Here is a 16479-nt window from a genome sequence, read left to right as displayed (position 1 = left end):
TCCATATTTTTACCTTCAATTAGCCCAATTTGTTTTCCAACGCTTACGCCAAATGACCGAAAAACTACCCGCACATTGCTACGCGCATGGTAATAGTGGAACACGTTTCAATGAGATATAAGTACGCAATAGCGCCTGTATGACTTTCATGGTGATTTCTCACGGGGCTGCGCTAGTAAAGTAATAATTTCTAGCTGTGTAATATCACCTCTGAATAATCTGTAAAGTTTTGTGGTTATTATTCAGTGACGATCAGGTTTTTGGCATCATTTCTACACATGTCATATTAATGATTCATAAATGCATAAACGCAAGAGATATTATTGACGGGTTAGATATGCAAACTAAATTAATATTGTTATTTGAATACACACAGAAAAGCAACATTTTAAAATTAATTTATTATATGGCAATATTTTTTGGAGTTTTATGGTATGCAAAACACATTATGCATTATATTATATTAATTGAAAATGGTTTAAAAATTCAATTTTGAACGGACCAGCAAAGCAAACAATATTTATTTGATGTGCGCTTGCCTCTCACTCTGTTGCCACGGTTACAAGCCCACAGATCTCATCAGCATCTCAAGCTCAAGTCTACTGTCACAGCAGAACCCCCTTTGGCTAGGAGCGGAAAGCACAAATTTTACATTGAAGGGAATTCAGCACCTTTATTGTAGACATAATTACGACATCTATAGAATTAATCTTTGCTATGTGTTGAACTATCAAAGTTACTTCTACATAGTATTTTACAAATAAGTGCATAGTAATCCTTCCGATAAGTGTAATTTTTTCACTTAACTTAAACATTCGCTCTGTTTTGATTGATGGAAATAGTCATCAATGTGAACCATGCAGATTATACACAAAATAAACCTTAGAATGGGGTCTATGTTTTGTTATTGATTGGGCAAGATATTTAAAGAAAATTGATTACCTATTTTTATATCAGAGGACACATATTTGGTATTCCAGGTGTCATTGGATACTTTGAAAACTACATTTTTTTGGCTATGACTTTAAAAGTTAAAATTTCAAATTTTGATGACATAATACATAATAATGAATATAGGTATCTGATCACTGATAGGTACTACTTTTTAAATGAGTAAAATTGTAGTGAAATATTAGATTAACCCTCCTGCAACAAAGAGGGGTAATACACATCCCCCAAAAGAGATATTTGTGTGATATCTAAGTTGTTTTTTACATCAAACACTCTACGATTTAGATAATCCTAGAAGTTTTTCAGTAATTTATCTGCATTTAAAAAAATTGTATTCCATATTTTTAAAGATTTTAAATGATATCCATGCAATTTTGGTGAAATAATAATATCTCCCCTCTTCACCCGAATTCCTCATTACTTAAAAAAAATCATTACAGCAAACAAGCCACGTGTGTGGATGTAAAAAGCGCATTTTATTGGTAAGGGCTACAATAATATGTATTTGAGTTATTCTTAATTTTGTACTATATTTTTTACCATTTTGCATGACTAACGATTGACTGCCGCGCCAAGGTGGGCGATGTCCGGTTAAAATGGTAGGTATAAAAAAATTTCTAACTGACATCTGAGTTTTACTGGAAAGAGCAAAATGAATTTTAAGAGCCTATCGCTCCGTGATATACGGGGGACCCTAGTGACCCCTATTCAGGTGATATTTGATTTTTACCTTCAGGTATGCAAAGGTTAATAACACAATATTCTGTGTGATATTATATTAATTTATACAACATTGATGGCATGCTTTTTACAATCATTAATCATTACCAATGAATGTAAACAATGTTACTATGCATTAAAGGTCATCACGTCATCAGGAAAACCCGCTATCAATGGAAACTTATATGTACATTAATCAATGTTTTTACTAGACATTGGATTGTATACAATATTATGCATTATCAAATTGGCGAAATATGCATGCAAATGTACAATCAATGCCAAAACTTGACCAACAACCGAATATGCATTAACTATACTAAAATTGTGCAATAAAAATAGGAATATGTCTTTGACCTTGACCTTGGTCATCTCTCCTACAAATCTCATTTTATTAAAAAAAAAAAAAACAAAATAACCCTCAGAAAAGACACAAATAACGACTACTGGAACAGCTCGTATTTTGAAGAATAAAATGGCGGGCCGTCTGTTTCAACAGAATGCTAAATCGTGAGCTAAGTTAAAAATGTAACTGTCAGTTAAAGTAACAAGGATGTTAAATCGGACCGCGCGCTGTTTCAAGTAGAGGTGAAGCGTATTTACTAGAACAGATGTTTGGAACAGATGTTTGGAACAGATGTTTGGAACAGATATTTCAAAGAGACTTTCGTACTTAGTATTTGTTCTTAAGTATTGCGCGTCTTGCGAGTCTTGCGCGTCTTGCGAGTATTGCACGTCTTGCGAGTCTTACGAGTATTGCACGTCTTGCGAGTCTTGCGAGTCTTGCGAGTATTGCACGTCTTCCGATTCTTGCGAGTATTGGACGTCTTACGCGTCTTGCTAGTCTTGCGCGTCTCGCGTCTCGCGTATTCATACCGAAGGCGGGGCATATGTATAGGCATCTCGTTACTCGCTTACATTAGAAGAGTGTTTCCCTAATCTTTGAATATTAGGGAAACGCTCTTCTTATGTAGGTGAGTAAGCGAGAAAGGATATGATACTGAATTTAGTAGATCGCGATCAGCGCGATCTCGACTGGTATTGTCAATAAATTCCGACAGTATGCGTCCACCAGTTAAAAAAGGTTTTAGCAAGAGTACAAAAGCATCGCCGGAGACGAGGTCCGGCCGGGCGCTTCCTACCTAGTGCACATAATTAGTGCACGGCTAATGTATTATTTCTCGCTTTTGAAAATTGGAAGCTATCTTGTGCGAACTGTGAACGAAAGTGGCGCCATCTAGAAATAAAATATTAGGGCTTTATAAAAAAATATTTTCACTGTGTTCTTTGTTGGCATTTAAAATCTTTGTTGTTAAGGTGAAACAGATGTGACAATTCCCATACAATCTATTTTTCAGCCACATTTGAAAACTACAGATAATATTTTATTTATTTTAGTACCGAAAAATAATACTCGTAATGAGTTTATCGCGAACGAAAATTTCACTGTTCTATCACTTATAATAACCAAGTAATTAAATTAACAAAAGTAATTATTTTATGCGGGCACCGCCAGCCGAAATGCCCGAATCCGTGTTAGAAGGAGACAAACATATGTGCGAGCCATATGTTTCACGTGCACGCTATTAGCCCATTCCTACGGTGTTAAAGTGGTCAGTAAATTTGTAGTAAAAATGTCAATTTGCGCGGCTTGATTTGTTATTCTGATAGAATGTTCGTTTTGCTTTTTTACGAATGTTCCAGTATTACTCGTCGCAAGGAACATTTGCGGTTTTGGCACGCAGTAAAAAAGGCAAAATTAACTGTTGTAATTATTTAGAACTTTCTTAAATCTGTAATTATCACTAGCTAGACGCCCGCCAATTCAAATTCTCTCATTCATTCATTCAACAGTCATTTTCTGCCGCGGTTTGAAGTGACTTTTTTCGATTTTGTACAGCATTGTTATTCCATAAAAATGAGGCGTGCCCTTTATAATAATCATCAGTATTCCGGGAAAAGAGTGAATCCAAGACTAAGTGCGAACGGGATGAAACGTCAGCACGGCGAATCGGAATACAGGTAAGTATTATGAAATTATTTCAAAATATTTTATTATTTTTTAAATATTTTCTCGGTACCTACCTAACTAACTAATCATCACGCTTGTTATTTTATGACCCATGTCGCTCGTTTGGTATAGGGTGATTCATATTTAATGTTGCTCAAAAATTATACTCCTTTAATGCCTTTATATTATATCTTTTAGTTCCCACAAACACTGGCGCGGAAATAAAGAAAACAAGTGTTCGAATGACGAGACCCCTAAAATTAATTTTTGTGGAGAAATCCCATCCTCGAACATTACGTCTGGGGAACGTGGAGTGAAAACGTATAAAAGCTGTTCAAAACTGTTGCGTGTTGAAGCTACATTTCCATCTACGAGTATATCCGACCAGCCAAATACCACAATCGAAACAGCGGCCACGATAGATGTAAACTGGCCTGCTCTGGACCCCGATTTAGAAAACCATAATCTTATTAAAGAGGTGATGGCGTACAGTGATGATAATGAACATTCAATAAAAGGCAATAGAATTGTGGACATTCAGCACGTCCTGAAGTGGGCGTTCGCTATGTCACAGCATTACTTGAAATGCACGTTCTCCAAAATTGAATTGGTGAAAGAATTGCGTACTGGGTTTCATTCTATTTTTTTTTTCAATGTAATATGTGTGACACCACATGGAAGCAAACCTCAGAACCCGAACCGGAAAAACTTATCAATAAGTCTTTTGTGTGGGGTACGCTTACAAGTGGCAGCTATTACACCCAAGCTGCTCAAATTCTTAGTGCCATGGATGTCCCAGTAATGTCCGGGTACACATTTAGTAAAATAGAGAGAAATTTGGGCAAATTATGGGAGGGGCATCTCGCAGAACAAATGCGTGAAGCTGGCAAAATGGAGAAGGAAATTGCTATTAAAAAAGGAAATTTCCATGCAGACGGGATACCATCCATCACAGTGTACGTTGATGGAGGCTGGTCCAAAAGGTCGTATGGATATAACTATAATGCTGCATACGGAATGGTGAGCGTTACATTTTTCTGTAATTTCGATACATAATATTACCTATCAACCTATCACTACTTATTTACTTGCGTGAAATGATTGCTTTTAACTTTTTACAGGCGTGTATCATCGGGAAGGAGACAAAAAAGTGCCTTTACTTAGGTATAAGAAATAAATACTGTACCATGTGTCATTAGTATGACAAAAAAAATGTCACTCCAAAAGAGCACGACTGTTACCGTAACTACTCGGGGGCTTCTACCGCAATGGAAACCGACATAGTTGTCGAAGGCTTCCGGCGCAGTCAAGAATTGCATGGTGTGTAATATTTGTCATATATTGGGGATGGTGATTCCTCTGTATATGCAAATCTGCGTAAAAATGTATCTTACGGCGATAAAATAAAAAAAATTATTACGGTATATTATGTGTTCGTACGGGCGGGTAGCGGGGGTGACTGTTACATCACCCACCCCCGATCCACCGCCACCCTTTACCCTTGCCGCCCGGGCAGTAGCATAAATATAAGTAACTATCTAACTAAAGTACTAAGAATTAGCGCCTCTAAAAAATAATATTTATCGTCTAATAGTTATAAAACTCTGTCTATCCACAGGGACTTTTTTTGTTTATAATCGCATACACGGCTTACCAAAGCGAGCGAGTGCCGCCCCCTGAACTCTGCCGCCCCTAGGCCGCGGCCTATAAGGCCTATTGATAAATCCAGGACTGCTTCTCTGTGAGAAAGATGATGAATTAATTGGACAAAGTAGACCAATTCAAGCTATCGGACAAAATATTAAAACAAACATTGAAAGAAAAAGGATCTTACAAAAAAAAGAAATATGGACAGAATATGTGAAAAGAATAAAAAATAAATAAATAAGTAAATAAAAAATCTTTTACTATCGTCGTTCCCGCCAGGCATCGTGAGTTCAATTCCACAGCTGGCTAATTCCTCCATCACGACCCAGGCAACGCTTTCCGCTTACTGTGATGGCAGTTTTACAACTAGTTTATGGACACCGTGTATAAGATATTTGTACAAAAAGTTTTTTTTTTCAATCACCTTTCTGCCCTATAAAGGATTTACGATTATTAACATGACATGTTTGTCATTTGTGAAAATAAAATATACCCATTTACAAAATACAAAAAGTTTTTTAATGTGAAAAGGCGACTTCATATGCACACTGTAGGCATCGTCTTTGTGGACACTCATATATTACGACGCACGTGGCGAGCTGATTTCAAAACAATGCCTATATTATTTATATGCGAGATGATGTTACGAGAGCCCTTTCTGACTTGTGCATATGACAAATTTGTTTCTCCGTCTGGCAATTCTAACCACTTCGTTGGTTTGATGAATGCGCCCCATAGAAATGTAAGAAAAAGTGTAACCTTTTGACTTATTCGCGAAATATTTGTGAGCAAGCAACCGCGCGAATACATGGTTACTATGTAGGTATATACCTACATCGCTTGGTATGATTATGTCCATTTAGCAAAAGCGGCCTTTAAAAAAAAGGTCCAGTTAACGCCAGCTCCCGGCACACATACCGTTGTTCCTAGCCGGCTCCTTTTATAAATTATTTAATCTTCCCAGGCATTGATTTAGTTTAGTGAATTGAACAAACCTCTATCTCGTGTCTCTTTCATACTCATGCGAAACATCGTAAATTTTTTGAAATGGAGTCTTTTTCGCAAATGGTTTTGGTTGGGTAAATAAAAATTTCCTGTACCAACTGGTACCAACGCGCGCGGAGCTGCGTGAAATGTCTTTTGTACGTATTTTTTGCAATGAAATTGTGTATTTTTCAGCCGTTTTCTACGATTATGTAATTATAGGTACCATAAAAAATTTATACAGATTAATATTACTTATATACGTTCGCAAACCAATAATTCATCTCAATATTATAAAGCATAACGTGTTAAAAGTGTTTTATTAGACGATATTGAAAATAACACCATCTATCGGCGTAAAGTTTCGAAAAATGTTTTGAGATGGCCCTTAATATGCACCACCATAATAAAGCTTGGCTTGTGTATGTGGGGGTGTAATATTATGTTCGTTATTTTTACTATGAGTATTCTGTTTATATTTTCAGTGTATTTTTAAGGTGGTATTTAAAATGTTTATTGTTATTTCTAATACTTTCTGATAATGTATTAAAAAAAATTCACTCCAAGATATTTATAGTTGAATTGCACTGTTTTTTTAATTACTTTTTCGAGTTGTGAGAGTTGATGTTTATCTGGGTTTTCTATTATTTTAAAAGGTGCAGTTTTATTTAGACTATTTTCTTTGTAAATTTGTAAAATTACGTGATATAAAAATAATGCATTTAGTTTTCTGACTTTAAATTCTTTAAACAGAAGTTCTGATGAATATGTACCTTTATGATTTAAGTGGAATTATTTTTTAATTATTATTTTTTTGAATCTATGATGTATCTTAGTTTCCTCACTCTGTCTTTGAGTACGTTAATGTATTTGGACGATTTTATCCATTAATTTGTCTACTGTAATGTATAGGTATTTTATTTCTGTTTGGCTTTCTATCACTAAACACAAGATATTGCAGATATTATTATGTTGTTGTGTATTTGCTTAGAGTAGATTATAATTTATTTTTCTTTAGTTTCCTTGTTTTTTATGCAGAATTGTATATAATAGATTTTTTTTAAACATAGTGTTAAGTAGTAAATTTATGTTAAACCACTTCTTTTAGTTCATTGATGTATCTGTGTTGGCCATGTTGTTTATTTCCGTCCATGTTTATTAGTAGCACTGTGTCGTCCTTTTGTTTCAACTTAATTACTATAAAAGGCAATCTGCATTTGGGAAATTTAAATTTTAACATTCTAATTTTCATTTTAAAATGAAAATTCGCTTTCGTTGTATGGGATGACAGTCATTCAATAATTTAACTTCTTGGGGCCTCTTATTTAGGTAGCAAGTTTTCCGTGCTAAGACTCATTTATCAAATTAATTAGGTTAGCTAAGATGAGAATCTCCGAAACCGGTTCGTTCGGAGAGAAATAAATAAAGTTTTAAAAATTTATTTTATTTTGCTCCATTGAAATTGATATCCTCTAGCAACCCCCCCCCCATAATGGATTTGAAAAGTCGTTGTGGGAATCACATTTTTTTGCGGGAATTACTTTTTTAGAAATTCTCTAACAATCCCCCCCCCCATGTAATGAGCAAGTGAAATACTAGGGAACAGGTATTTGGACTAGGTATTTATTCATACTTGTACCAATTGTTCCAAGTACCAAGAAGAGCTAGTACGACTCACCTCTAGTTTCAAGTGCCTTTATGCAAAAGTAAAGGGACTGGGACACGGTCAAGCGGCTTGATCGCAAGCACGTAGTTTTTTGTCTATGGCACTTTGTGACGAGCATTTTGACCGTGTACCAAAGCTGGCTTGCAAGCATTGCGCAATACTACGTGCTGGCGGCGGGGCTTGATGCGAATTTATATTTTTGTGGGAATAGACAAACGACAATAGACAAATAAATATCACGTATCATAAACAATGATATAAATTGAATAAAATTGTTATAAAATAGGTACTTAGTTATTGTTTTTGTGTTCAATTTGTAGAAATCCATCTAATTTAAAAATTCTGGAAGTATTTTAGTATTTTTTAATAATTATGACAGCGGTTTTCAAGGTCATTGTTGGCACCTAGCATCGTGCTACCTACCTTTATATCCTTTATAAAATTATTGTGGCCTATCGACCTCTCCCCTCCTCTCCTCTCCTATGCCGACGTTAGTTGAGTTAAAAGATTCGTCCTGTCAACATCGTTTGATTACGGAGCCCCCATTATCGACCGTGTCGAAAATTCAAAGCCACCGTGAGCTCGCGCGTGGTGAAATTTGTGAATTGTTGTGAACCAGCGCAAAGAAGGAAAGAATACCGTGGAAGAATAGAAAAGGGTAAGTCGGCATTCCGAACCTTTCCATTTCCTATGATTCCGCGTTGCGACGGTGCGTTTCCGTCCCCAACATTGGTCATTCGAGCCCGATAATTTATATTAATTGAAAAAATTGTGGTTAATTTAATTATTTCAAGGTTAAATTGTTCATAAAAGTTGATCTATGTGTAAAATTCGCGTCAGCCGTGCTGTTAGCGAAAATTGCCTGTAGGTAGTAAAAAATACTTAACTGGTGACAAATTTGTTAATATTTAAAATAAATTGTTGTATTCACTCGGCATTTTTGTGCAGATTAATTTCTCAATACAATGGCTAAGAAAAAAGTACTTTTGTTGCAATCCCGACGTGAGCGAATAGTATCTCGTATTCGTATTACGCAAGAGCTCATAGCGAGCACTTATGATGATAGTAAGAAAAAAGATACGTTTCTTGCTAGATGTGAAAAGTTAAAAGATTGGTTACAAGAATTTGAATCAGTTCAAAACGAGATTGAGGAACAATTACTGTCATTAGACAAGATTACAGAAATGTCAGAACTAGGAAACATTGCGAATAATGTTGATTCAATGTATTTCGAGATCATGCAAATGAAAAGCGTTATCACTAGTAATAATGAAAATTCAATTCCAAAAACGGCAAGTAATTCGGTGATTCGTGCACCAGTGATAAAGCTGCCCACTTTTGATAGTAACATTAAAAGTTGGTGCTCATTTCATTCATTATTTAAAAGTCTTATACATGACAGCAATGCATATACTAATGTAGAAAAATACCATTATCTTTTATCGGTAATTACAGGGCCGGCACTGGCACTTATACAATCATTGCCTCTTATCGAAGAGAATTATGACATTGCCTGGAATATTCTGGTAAATCAATACCAAAATTCTAGAATTCTTTTCACGCATTATGTTGATGAAATTCTTAATTTCAAAATATTACAAAACGAGTCTGCGTCAGGTATAGCGCGGTTACTCAGTACGTTTCAAGAGAATTGCGCCGCTATAAAGGCGATGAAGATAGAAAATATCTTTGATAAATTTGTTGGTCATATTATGATACGATCGATGGATCTGACAACTAAACGTCAATTTGAATCCAAATTGCCCGGTGAAGAGATTCCAGAATTGGATTCAATTTTCGAGTTTCTGAGAAATCAAACGCGTATTTTAGAAATGTTATCTCCACATACTACAAAAGATAAAAAAGGTTCGTTTAAAACGTTGTTATCTGCCAATAAGAATGATAATAACCTTCATTGTCCATTATGTAAAGGTGCACATTTTCTTTACAAATGTGCATCTTTTACATCTTTAAGTCCCCATCAAAGGAGGGACAAAATAAAAACTTTGAACCGTTGTTTCAATTGTTTGAAACAACACCATGTAAAAGATTGTGTATCAAAATTCACATGCCAGGTTTGTAATAAAAAACACCATTCAATGTTGCACATTGCCGCCGAACCATCGGGCGAAAATGAATTTAATAATTCAAGTGCAACCCTGGCCGCAACAACGATTCCGAGCGTTTCTACCGTTTTGTTAGGAACTGTACAAATTGAGGTCCGAAATCAATATAATGATTATGTACCTATCCGCGCCGTCGTAGATTGTGGGAGTCAAGTCTCTCTGATTACGGAAAGATGTGCTCAGCTTTTGGGTTTGTCAATTAAAAAACATCGTATTTCACTGAACGGTTTAGGAAATTCTAGTATAAATTCTTGTCATGGAAAAACAAAATGTTTTATAAAACCTCGAAATAAAAAAGGGCCTATTCTTCAATGTCAAACTGTCGTGATTACAGAAATCACTTCTAATCATCCGTCATATGATTTACCATCGAGTGGAACGTCACAATTTAAAAATTTAAAATTAGCTGATGAATCATATCACAAGTCAGGCAAAATAGACCTTGTGTTAGGAGCTGACGTATACTTGGATATATTTAATAGTGGCCATGAAATAATTCACGGCTCTCCATGTGCTGTAAACAGTGTATTCGGTTACATTATAATGGGGAAGATGGAAAACTCGTCATTTCAAACGCCTTCGTCTTTATTTGTTGAAACAAATTCGTTAAGCAATACTCTTAGAAAATTTTGGGAAATTGAAGAAACACCTTCAATTGTGACGAGTAATCCGGACGACGAATTAGCCGAAACAATCTACTTTTTTTTTATTTTTTTTTATTTTTTTTTTTTTTATTTTTTTTTTTTTTTTTATTGTTTTTGTGTTTAATTCGTAGAACTCCATTTAATTTTTTTATAATTTTAATTTAGATTAAATTTGATAATATTATTATTAAGTTCTGCAAGTGTTTTAGTTTTTTATTATTGTGACAGCTGTTTCGGCTTACAAGGCCATTTTCAAACTGTGGTTAGTCCACATTGAGACGACGTTTTTATACTATTTCAAATGTAAATTTTGAAGGTGCATACATTGATTTATTACTGGTTACACCGATGACATGATCTATTGTTGGTTAAACCAATCTATGTTTTCCCCTCAGTAAATGGTAATGGGTTCTTAATTATTTACTAATGACTTTATTGCTATGAATTATTTGGGTGCATTATACTGCTTGGGTTTTGTGAAAATACTAAGAAGTGGTGAGTAAATTATTTTCCGTACTTTATTAATTAGTGTTAAATTTGGGTCATTCGTTCGTTTATTGATTTCTAATTGTTCAAGTAAATTTAATCTAATGCCCTTTTTTTCTATATGCAATGGTTTAGGACCCTTGTTGTTAAGTGGGTTATGATTATTCACCAAGAGATGTTCTGCGAATTTTGAGGATGTGTTTTTATTATTATAACATCGTATATGTTCTTGGAATCTAGTTGAGAATGCCCTCCCCGTTTGTCCGATGTAAGTGGCGTTACAATCGGCGTGGTCACATTTTAATTCATATATGCCACTGTTATTGAGTATAGGGATTTTACTTTTAGAGTTTTTAAGGCTTGTTCCTAAATTATTGTTTGTTCGAAAAGCTATATTTAAACCACATTTTTTAATTTCTTTTGCAATTTTTTCAGATATTGGGCCGAGGAATTCGAGACATGCAAATTTTTCTATATTTTTGTTATTTACCGGATATATTAAATTGATTTTATTTTTATATTTCTTATTTTTTATTATTTTTTCAATGTTATTTGCCTCATAGCCGTTATTAATCGCGATCGTTTTTATCGTTTCCTTTTCTTTTACATAAGCTTTATTGTCTAAGGGAATGTTAATGAGTCTATGTACCATTGAATGGTACGCTGATAATTTATGAGACCAAGGATGATTTGAATTTGAATTTATTGTTGTATCTGTAAAAGTTGGTTTTCTAAATATTTCAAAGGTATGTTTATTATTACTTTTACCAATTGTCAGATCTAAAAAGTTTATTTTACCTTCAATCTCATGTTCAACTGTGAAGCAGATTTTATTATTAACGGTGTTGGCCCAATTAGTAAAGATATCTAACTGTCGGTTGGTACCATTCCAACATATAAGGATGTCGTCTACGTATCGGACATAATATACTATATGTTTAGCTAAGGGAGATTTAAGAATTATATTTTCAATATAATCCATAAATATCTCCGCTAGAAGTGGACTTAATGGTGACCCCATGGGGAGACCATCATGTTGTTGGTAATATATATCATTGAAAAGGAAATAATTTGTATCTACGCAGATTTTTATGAGCTGGAATAACTCTTTTCTTATTACCGGATTGATATTGCATTTTTCCAAGATATTTTCAATTATTATTAGGCATTCTTTAATGGGGATGTTGGTAAATAGGGATTTTACGTCTAGAGAAATGAATTTACAGTTATGCGGGAGATTAAAATTTTTTATTTTATTAACTAGTTCTATCGAGTTTTTGACACTGTAACGTGGTGAAAAATTTGTTAATTTTTTGAAGATGAAGTTAAGTCTTTTAGCCAGGTTTGATGTAGGGGCGTTAATAAAAGATACTACGGGCCTTATTGGATTATTCGCTTTATGGAGCTTAGGTTGGCCATACAGAGCTGGGGCTCTTGGGTTCATGACCCTTACGTTTTTCTTTGACCATTCGGTGGGAAATATGGCATTGCAATTATTTATAAGGATGTTGACGTTATTGACAATTTTATTGGTTGGATCCTTAGTTAAAATTTTAAAATCTTCTGGTAACAAGAAGTCTTCCACCTTACTGATGTAATCAATTCTATCTAAAATAACGATTGAGTTACCTTTGTCAGCTTTGGTTATAGTTAGATTATTATTTTTAATTTTATCTCTAATTTCTTTCAATGTTCGGGTTTCTGTACTGACAGCATATTTATTTTTATTGTTTATCGATTTTAGTGTTTTTTCTAAAATAACTGCCGTGACGTGTTTTGTTAAATTATTATTTTCCACTTTACGTAGAGAAATTTCAGTGTCGATAGCTAATGATTCTATTTGTTTGGGTGTTACTTCGCTAGGGATTTTATATTTAAAGCCTTTATCTAATAAATTATTTTCATCCGTTTCAAATGCAGTGTTTGACAAATTCACAGTTTTTTTATAAAATTCTATATTTTTCCTGGTGGGAATCTTAGTTATTTTAGAACTTTTATTTTTGTTATCAATCAAATTTTGAAGTTTATTTTGTTGTGTTTTAAATTTTTCAAATATAATTTCGTTAATATGTTCACGTGTATCAAAATCTAGGGTATCAAATTCCCATGCGTGAAGTTTAAATGTTAATTCTGAATGGATCACCTTTATGTAGTGAAGCAATGTGTCCCGTTTCCGACTTAATATATCCGGTAAATAACAAAAATATAGAAAAATTTGCATGTCTCGAATTCCTCGGCCCAATATCTGAAAAAATTGCAAAAGAAATTAAAAAATGTGGTTTAAATATAGCTTTTCGAACAAACAATAATTTAGGAACAAGCCTTAAAAACTCTAAAAGTAAAATCCCTATACTCAATAACAGTGGCATATATGAATTAAAATGTGACCACGCCGATTGTAACGCCACTTACATCGGACAAACGGGGAGGGCATTCTCAACTAGATTCCAAGAACATATACGATGTTATAATAATAAAAACACATCCTCAAAATTCGCAGAACATCTCTTGGTGAATAATCATAACCCACTTAACAACAAGGGTCCTAAACCATTGCATATAGAAAAAAAGGGCATTAGATTAAATTTACTTGAACAATTAGAAATCAATAAACGAACGAATGACCCAAATTTAACACTAATTAATAAAGTACGGAAAATAATTTACTCACCACTTCTTAGTATTTTCACAAAACCCAAGCAGTATAATGCACCCAAATAATTCATAGCAATAAAGTCATTAGTAAATAATTAAGAACCCATTACCATTTACTGAGGGGAAAACATAGATTGGTTTAACCAACAATAGATCATGTCATCGGTGTAACCAGTAATAAATCAATGTATGCACCTTCAAAATTTACATTTGAAATAGTATAAAAACGTCGTCTCAATGTGGACTAACCACAGTTTGAAAATGGCCTTGTAAGCCGAAACAGCTGTCACAATAATAAAAAACTAAAACACTTGCAGAACTTAATAATAATATTATCAAATTTAATCTAAATTAAATTTATAAAAAAATTAAATGGAGTTCTACGAATTAAACACAAAAACAATAAATAAATTAAAGGTAGTTGATATAGCTACCCTTGTGATCTTATATAGACGACTTAAACTCAAACATCGAAAAATAGTTCAAAATTTGTGGTTTAACCAAGAGTGCTTGAAGTGTAATGTGATTCCGAAGTTCGTGCAGATCTCCATCAAAAGTACATCTACGGCAGCCATAGCCACTGTGGTGAGAGCACAGAGGATATGGCTGAAGGAAGAAACAAAGGAGTGCTGTCGGAAACGGGACACATTGCTTCACTACATAAAGGTGATCCATTCAGAATTAACATTTAAACTTCACGCATGGGAATTTGATACCCTAGATTTTGATACACGTGAACATATTAACGGAATTATATTTGAAAAATTTAAAACACAACAAAATAAACTTCAAAATTTGATTGATAACAAAAATAAAAGTTCTAAAATAACTAAGATTCCCACCAGGAAAAATATAGAATTTTATAAAAAAACTGTGAATTTGTCAAACACTGCATTTGAAACGGATGAAAATAATTTATTAGATAAAGGCTTTAAATATAAAATCCCTGGCGAAGTAACACCCAAACAAATAGAATCATTAGCTATCGACACTGAAATTTCTCTACGTAAAGTGGAAAATAATAATTTAACAAAACACGTCACGGCAGTTATTTTAGAAAAAACACTAAAATCGATAAACAATAAAAATAAATATGCTGTCAGTACAGAAACCCGAACATTGAAAGAAATTAGAGATAAAATTAAAAATAATAATCTAACTATAACCAAAGCTGACAAAGGTAACTCAATCGTTATTTTAGATAGAATTGATTACATCAGTAAGGTGGAAGACTTCTTGTTACCAGAAGATTTTAAAATTTTAACTAAGGATCCAACCGATAAAATTGTCAATAACGTCAACATCCTTATAAATAATTGCAATGCCATATTTCCCACCGAATGGTCAAAGAAAAACGTAAGGGTCATGAACCCAAGAGCCCCAGCTCTGTATGGCCAACCTAAGCTCCATAAAGCGAATAATCCAATAAGGCCCGTAGTATCTTTTATTAACGCCCCTACATCAAACCTGGCTAAAAGACTTAACTTCATCTTCAAAAAATTAACAAATTTTTCACCACGTTACAGTGTCAAAAACTCGATAGAACTAGTTAATAAAATAAAAAAATTTAATCTCCCGCATAACTGTAAATTCATTTCTCTAGACGTAAAATCCCTATTTACCAACATCCCCATTAAAGAATGCCTAATAATAATTGAAAATATCTTGGAAAAATGCAATATCAATCCGGTAATAAGAAAAGAGTTATTCCAGCTCATAAAAATCTGCGTAGATACAAATTATTTCCTTTTCAATGATATATATTACCAACAACATGATGGTCTCCCCATGGGGTCACCATTAAGTCCACTTCTAGCGGAGATATTTATGGATTATATTGAAAATATAATTCTTAAATCTCCCTTAGCTAAACATATAGTATATTATGTCCGATACGTAGACGACATCCTTATATGTTGGAATGGTACCAACCGACAGTTAGATATCTTTACTAATTGGGCCAACACCGTTAATAATAAAATCTGCTTCACAGTTGAACATGAGATTGAAGGTAAAATAAACTTTTTAGATCTGACAATTGGTAAAAGTAATAATAAACATACCTTTGAAATATTTAGAAAACCAACTTTTACAGATACAACAATAAATTCAAATTCAAATCATCCTTGGTCTCATAAATTATCAGCGTACCATTCAATGGTACATAGACTCATTAACATTCCCTTAGACAATAAAGCTTATGTAAAAGAAAAGGAAACGATAAAAACGATCGCGATTAATAACGGCTATGAGGCAAATAACATTGAAAAAATAATAAAAAATAAGAAATATAAAAATAAAATCAATTTAATATATCCGGTAAATAACAAAAATATAGAAAAATTTGCATGTCTCGAATTCCTCGGCCCAATATCTGAAAAAAATGCAAAAGAAATTAAAAAATGTGGTTTAAATATAGCTTTTCGAACAAACAATAATTTAGGAACAAGCCTTAAAAACTCTAAAAGTAAAATCCCTATACTCAATAACAGTGGCATATATGAATTAAAATGTGACCACGCCGATTGTAACGCCACTTACATCGGACAAACGGGGAGGGCATTCTCAACTAGATTCCAAGAACATATA

At 33.7% G+C, this 16479-nt stretch overlaps 1 protein-coding gene across 1 annotated transcript in view; it reads right to left on the bottom strand.

Moving 5' to 3' along the window:
* Positions 1-16479, bottom strand: part of LOC149422000 (restin homolog) — a 39781-nt gene that overhangs the window by 3106 nt on the left and 20196 nt on the right. The window lies entirely within an intron of this gene.

This window comes from Hesperophylax consimilis, chromosome 8 (assembly GCF_061612785.1).
Source record: "Hesperophylax consimilis isolate HC1 chromosome 8, BYU_Hcon_1.0, whole genome shotgun sequence".
Classification (NCBI taxonomy): Eukaryota; Metazoa; Arthropoda; class Insecta; order Trichoptera; family Limnephilidae; genus Hesperophylax; species Hesperophylax consimilis.
The sequence above is the reverse complement of the archived record's forward strand: the minus strand, read 5'-3'. Positions and strand labels throughout refer to the sequence as shown.